Source organism: Etheostoma cragini, chromosome 15, assembly GCF_013103735.1.
Source record: "Etheostoma cragini isolate CJK2018 chromosome 15, CSU_Ecrag_1.0, whole genome shotgun sequence".
Lineage (NCBI taxonomy): Eukaryota > Metazoa > Chordata > Actinopteri > Perciformes > Percidae > Etheostoma > Etheostoma cragini.
The window spans coordinates 304636-311766 of record NC_048421.1 but is presented as its reverse complement, the minus strand read 5'-3'; the positions used below and the strand labels follow the sequence as shown (position 1 = coordinate 311766).

Here is a 7131-nt window from a genome sequence, read left to right as displayed (position 1 = left end):
GGCGTAGGGAGGCGACCCTCTCGTCCACCGGGGTAAACTCCAACGCAGCGGCGCTCAGCCGGGGACTTGTGAGTATCCTCACACCCTGGGCAACTCCGGAGTAGGACAGCATCCAACCCCTATCCAGGAGTATGGTTCCAGAACCGAGACTGTGCGTAGAGGTAAGCCCCACCAGATCTAACTGGTAGCGCTCCACCTCCCGCACAAGTTCCGGCTCCTTCCCCCACAGAGAGGTGACATTCCACGTCCCCAGAGCCAGCCTCTTCCGCCCGGTTCAGGTCCGTCGAAGCCCCCTACCTTCGCTGCCACCCATGTAGCAGCGCCTCTGGATCCTCCCACAGGTGGTGGGCCCATGGGCTGGAGGGAGAGGTGCCACGTTGCTTGTTCGGGCTGTGCCCGACCGGGCTCCGTGGCAAACCCGGCCACCAGATGCTCGCTCACGAGCCCACTGTCTGGGCCTGGCTCCAGACGGGGGCCCCGGGCTTCCTCCAGGCGGGGTCTCTCTATCCCTTCCTTGCTCAACCATTGAAGTCTTCGAACCATTCTTTGTCTGGCCCATCCCCTGAGACCTCTTTGCCTAGGGAGACCCTACCAGGAGCACAAAGCTCCAGACAACACAGCCCTCAGGTTCATAGGGACACACAAACCTCTCCACCACGATAAGGTGATGCTTCCCGGAGAGGTTCTCTCTACTTGAATAGCTAAATAAAAACATTTCTTTTATTGGAAAAACAAAAAAGGCGAGTAGAGTCGAGTAGATACCACGCAGTGGAAATACGCCATAAGATATACACAAACTGAGGTACACACAGAACCTTCTGCACAGAAACTCAGGTCTGGATTTCTGTGCTACCAAGGTTATAACCAAATATAGTAGAGAAACTTTAAGATATTGTGTCAGACAGTAATTACTCAAATGAAAACATGTTCAAAACCATATATGAATTGTGTACCACCATTTAATACTTAATTTTATCTTCCAGAGCCGTCAAAGGTCATCAAAGTGGTAGAAGACTATGATGCTGTGTTACCCTGCTCTCTCAGCACCAAGGAGGACATCACGTCTGGACTCTTTGACTGGAAGAATGATGCTCAGAAAGATGGAGGTCTGAAGAAGGTGTTCCTGTATAACACAGGCATTCATTACAACAACGGTCTACGTGGTCAGAGTGAAGAGTTCAAAGGTCGAGTCTCTCATTTTCAAGATGAACTGAAACACGGCAACGCCTCCATAATCATCAGAAATACAAAGATATCTGACAGTGGAGTCTACAGCTGTGATTTTCCAAATCGTCAAACACCTCAAACATTCTACATCAAGCTTGTTGTTGGTGAGTACTTTCATTATTTCTGCTCTTTTTTAACATTTAAATATGTCTGCAAGATAATAAAACTTATTTTTAAGTGGCTAATATTTCAGTAACTAATTAATGTTAATCTCTTTGCGATCATTTTGATCATTTACATTTCTGCCTCTTGATAAAGACACATTTTAATCTTTATAATAGCAGAATACCAAGGAACTGATTTATTTAAATGACATCGCTGTTAAACAGTCATTAGGTTTCATTAGGTGTGTTCATCTCACTTTCAAAGAGTTGCATTGATAAATATATTTACCCATAATATCAAAGCTTTATTTTTTATTCTATTTATTTAATATTTTAAATACAATAAATTTGTCATAATATGATGAAATTCACAGGATCTCTCCTTAACCTTGTTTATAATGTCTGAAAGACTGAAAATACGTTATTTTGAAAGTTTTGTTGAGTGGCGCTAAAGCTAAACGAGGAATTGAATGGATTTTTATTAGCGTTATTTTTACTTCCGTTTTAACTCAAATGGGGTACATTTAATCTTTGAACGTTTGTTTAAACGAGCCTCCGTTTCTTTATAAATATCTGTTTTGACCGTTAAATACATTTTAACTGTGGCTATTTTATTTATTATGAACAGAATAAATAGCTGGAGGTACTGTATGATTATTAATGAATCACTTAAAAGTGGACACATTTACACGCCATCGTCAGTTTTAAGTTTGTATAAATGTTAGTTTTCATCTTTCCTCCAGGAAGATGTGTGTTGGAACTTGGTGAATAAGGACGCTATACAAAGTGTGTGTTAAGCTCCGTGTATTGACATGCTGCAGAACATAAGTACACAGGTTGCACAAGAGAACGCTGACTTCCTGTTACAAACTGACATTCCTAATTACCCCACAGGGTGGAGCTGGTGCCTAAACTGTACAACAGGATACCCTGTAACAACGTGTGTGTTTGTTTGGTTTTGTTTCTGATTGTTTCTCGTTTTTTTCTCACTCGGTAATTGCCATAGTGAAGAAAATAGATGAAAAAACATCCCAATATGAATGTTTTAATGCTTTGATTGTCCTCTAGTGAGTTGTTGATACTGTGTTCAGGTGCGGCGCCAAAACCATTTGTCAGTGTACTTGAGGAAGCAAATGACTGGTCCCTGCTGCAGTGTGAGGTTCAGGGCTATCCAGAACCTGAAGTAGAGTGGCGGGACAGTGCTGGAAACAAACTACCTGCTGAGAAGACCCAGGGAGAACCAGTAGGAAACCTTTTCTTCATCACTCTCAGAACTACTGTGACCAAGACCGACCACTATTGCTGTGTAGCAACACAGGAGACCATCAGCCATCAGGTTTCTAAGGAGATCTATGTCATCACTTGTAAGATTATTCCTCATCCTGATTTCATCTGTGAATAATTTTTAAAAATGTGTGTGTGAAGCAGTGGCAAAGGCAGAGACAGTATTTTAGGTGGGCCACTACAAAAGTGAGTGGGCCATTTTCAAAAGGACAATCTGAAGGAAAAAAAGTATTTACCTTCCAACGTATACTGCATTACAACAGCAATAGCAGTTCTGTCTACAACATGATCAACCAACAAAGCTCAGTCTAAAAAGTTTTTACACAACATATTGACAAAAAACTGTCAATTTTAACCATGCAGGCAAGCAAGCTGCCCACCAGCAAGATGGAGACAGGGAAGGAGAATTAAACAATGTCTAAGTTGAAAACACATCTTGATGTTACGTAAGGGCCCTGTTCATGTTGGACAGACATATTAGTTGCATTGTGTGTCTGTTAAGAGACACAAAGGCTCTAAAACCTGCCCCGTTAACTGCCGTTTTAGCTAAGTGGAAGCTTGTACACGTAGCTGCAGTAATAAAATCTTTATAGGTTTTTGGGGGGGTTGCACTGGCCAGTTTTAATAGTTTTGATGGCCAGGTTGTACGCCCCCCCCCCCCCCTGTAAATGATGCCTATGCATTCATTCCACCTCTGTTTTTATCTGCAGAATTTTAGTTTTCAGGAACATTCAAACCTTGAGTTGTCCTTTGTGTGGAGACTGATGTCCAGTCTGCTGGATGTGATCTGTGTTACATTCTGAGTCTAACATTCACTTTTTGTCTTCTGTTTCAGGGCTCTCCCCTGGATCCATCGTTCTTATAGTTGTTGCTGTTGTTGTTGCTGTTGTTGTTGTTGTTAATGTAGCTGGTGTTCTGGCTCTAATGTGTGCAAACAAGGACCACTTTGCATTATATCATATAAAAGGTAAGTTAAAATAATGATTTTTATCAGTATATTTATGATAAGCAAACAACACAACAGATTAGTCATATGAATCTCATGTTTTGAGGTTGTTTTATCTTCAGTCATTAATCATTCTGATGGTATTTACACCAGAGTACGATCAGGTCAGTTCGATTTTCTTTAATTAAATTGTTACAAGATGTTATAATGTTCTGGAGAACATTTTATTTTCTGTTCTGTTAGAAGATGAAACTCCTGTTTGAATGAAGACATGGTGTGCGGATGAATACATTGCGTAATAAGGCTCATATCCATGATTTGAAGCGGTTCTACTTCCTGCTTGGGCTGAGACATGGTGACATTCTGCTGCTGATGGGAACGCTGGATGATATTGTGATATGTATGCATACTCTAAGAAGGGTTTGAAATGGATGGAGCAGACAGAAGGAAGAATGAGTCTCCGCCCATGATGAAGTACAACTTACAGTGCCTTGCAAAAGTATTCGGCCCCTTTGAACTTTTCAACCTTTTGACACATTTCAGGCTTCAAAAATAAAGATATAAAAAATTTATTTTTTGTGAAGAATCACCAACAAGTGGGACACAATTGTGAAGTGGAACGAAATCTATTGGATATTTTAAACTTTTTCAGCAAATAAAAAACTGAAAAGTTATTCGGCCCCTTACTTTCAGTGCAGCAAATTCACTCCATAAGTTCAACGAGGATCTCTGAATGATCCTATGTTGTCCTAATTGACTGATGGTGATAAATAGAATCCACCTGTGTGTCTGATCAAGTCTCTGTATAAATGCACCTGATCTGTGATAGTCTCAGCGTTCTGTTGAAAGCGCAGAGAGCATCATAAAGACCAAGGAACACACCAGGCAGGTCCCAGATACTGGTCTGGAGAAGTTTAAAGCCGGATTGGGATACAAAAAGATTTCCCAAGCTTTAAACATCCCAATGAGCACTGTGCAAGCAATCATTTTGAAATGGAAGGAGTATCAGACCACTGCAAATCTACCAAGACCTGGTCCCTGTAAACCTTCAGCTCAGACAAGGAGAAGACTGATCAGAGATGCAGCCCAGAGGCCCATGATCACTCTGGATGAACTGCAGAGAACTACAGCTGAGGTGGGACAGTCTGTCCATAGGACAACAATCAGTCGGACACTGCACAAATCTGGCCTTCATGGAAGGCTTGCAAGAAGAAAGCCATTTCTCAAAGATATCCATAAAAAGTCTCGTCTAAAGTTTGCCTCAAGCCACCTGGGAGAGACACCAAACATGTGGAAGAAGGTGCTCTGGTCAGATGAAACCAAAATCTAACTTTTTGGCCACAATGCAAAACGATATGTTTGGCGTAAAAGCAACACAGCTCATCACCCTCAACACACCATCCCCACTGTCAAACATGGTGGAGCAGCATCATGGTCTGGGCCTGCTTTTCTTCAGCAGGGACAGGGAAGATGGTTCACATGGAGGGGAAGATGGATGCAGCCAAATACAGGACCATTCTGGATGAAAACCTGTTGGAGTCTGCAAAAGACCTGAAACTGGGACGGAGATTTATCTTCCAACAAGACAATCATCCCAAACATACAGCAACATCTACAAAGGAATGGTTCACAAATAAACGTATCCAGGTGTTAGAATGGCCAAGTCAAAGTCCAGACCTGAATCCTATCCAGAATCTGTGGAAAGAACTGAAAACTGCTGTTCACAAACGCTCTCCATCCAACCTCACTGAGCTCCAGCTGTTTTACAGGAAGAATGGGCAAGAATTTGAGTCTCTCGAAGTGCAAAACTGATAGACATACCCAAAGCGACTTGCAGCTGTAATCGCAGCAAAAGGTGTCTCTACAAAGTATTAACACAAGGGGGCCCAATCATTTACCACTTTTCAGTTTTTTATTTGCTAAAAAAGTTTAAAATATCCAATAGATTTCGTTCCACTTCACAATTGTGTCCCACTTGTTGGTGATTCTTCACAAAAAATAAAATGTTTATATCTTTATGTTTGAAGCCTGAAATGTGTCAAAAGGTTGAAAAGTTCAAGGGGGCCAAATACCTTTGCAAAGCACTGTAAATTGTGTTTATGATTCACAATTCTCAATTTATTCATCCACACACTGAGTACTTAATAAAACAGGAGTTTCATGTTCTCACTAGATATATTTTCACGTTACAATGTGTAAAGTTTTCGGGTTCGGGTCTCTAAGCAGACCTGTTTTACTTTGGGACTGGAACTGATGAAGAGTCCAGGTGATGAATGTGAGGAGGAAGACGCAGGGCAGAGCAGCAGAAAGATCTCTATATTTAGCGTCTTAGCAGTTGTTTAATGTCCAGTCTGCTGGATATGATCTGTGTTATATTCTGAGTCTAATATTATCTTTTTGTCTTCTGTTTCAGAGCTCTCCCCTGGATGGATTATTTTAATAGTGGTTCTCACTCTTGTTGGTGGGGTTGTTCTAGCTCGAAGGGTGCTTATAACCAAGGGCTACATCATATTACAACATAAGAAAAGTAAGAACATCTTATTTTATTCTTAAATCATTATTCTTAAAATTATTCATCATATTTGATGTAGGTAATGTAAATAATATAATGGTAAAATATATTGGTTGTGTTTAAAAAAATATGCAGAAATTATTATACTGAAGAAAAAACTAAACTACATTTGTGGAATTTAATTCTGCTTATATGTATGTTTCTGCCTCAATAATTAAAGAGATGACTCTGCATGTAAACATATTGATTAATACATGTTTTTATTTTCAATGGCGAAAAGTCATCAAAGTGGAAGAAGGCAGTGATGTTACTTTACCCTGCCGCCTAGGGCCTAAGGAGGACCTCAGGTCAAAACAGTTTGCCTGGAAGAAATATCCCGAGAAGGAAGATGAATGGCACAAGAACGTGTTCCTGTATAACGGTCAGAGTGAAGAGGTCAAAGGTCAAAACAAACAGTTCCAAGGTCGAGTCAACTGTTTTCCAGAAGAACTGAAAGAAGGCAACGCCTCCATAAAGATCAAAAATGTGACGATGGCTGACAGTGGAGAATACTTCTGTATTTATCAAGATTATCAACCGTTCTACGTTGATCTTGTTGTTGAAGGTGAGTACTTTGATTAAACCGTTAAAGATGTCCTCTCATTTAACGAGTGGAGCCTCGTCTCCACCTCGTTATCCAGCTGCTGCAACTTAACTAACATCATGGAAACTTTGAACTCATCACTGGTGTCAGTTTCTCATTTCTTAATGAAATATCAGCAGTCTGCAGTAGATGAAATCTGCAATGACACAAAGAAAGCAGTAGACGTCTCTAAGTGCACCTGCTATTCTGGTTCATGTTTGTGTATTAACATTAACTTAATTTTCCAAAATAAATGTGTAATACATATTACTTTATGGAGGGCGCAAATCTGTGTAGATCAGCCACCAAAGAAATGATGTGTTTGCAGTTTGTGCAGCCTGAAGATTATCAAGAAAGTTGAACTGAATTTTCTTTATGATTTGTTTTGTCTTTTTTTCTGCAGCTTCAACTCAGAAGAAGAAGAAACATTCTTCAA

The 7131-nt window shown here is 40.6% G+C and overlaps 1 protein-coding gene and 1 long non-coding RNA gene across 2 annotated transcripts in view; both read left to right on the top strand.

Moving 5' to 3' along the window:
- LOC117958305 overlaps positions 1–2566 on the top strand; it is an 8175-nt gene extending 5609 nt beyond the window's left edge. The window contains exon 3 of the long non-coding RNA XR_004659678.1: positions 2462–2566. This is a non-coding gene — a long non-coding RNA (uncharacterized LOC117958305). The remainder of the gene's footprint in view (positions 1–2461) is intronic.
- Positions 1–7131, top strand: part of LOC117958237 — an 859617-nt gene that overhangs the window by 619573 nt on the left and 232913 nt on the right. The window lies entirely within an intron of this gene.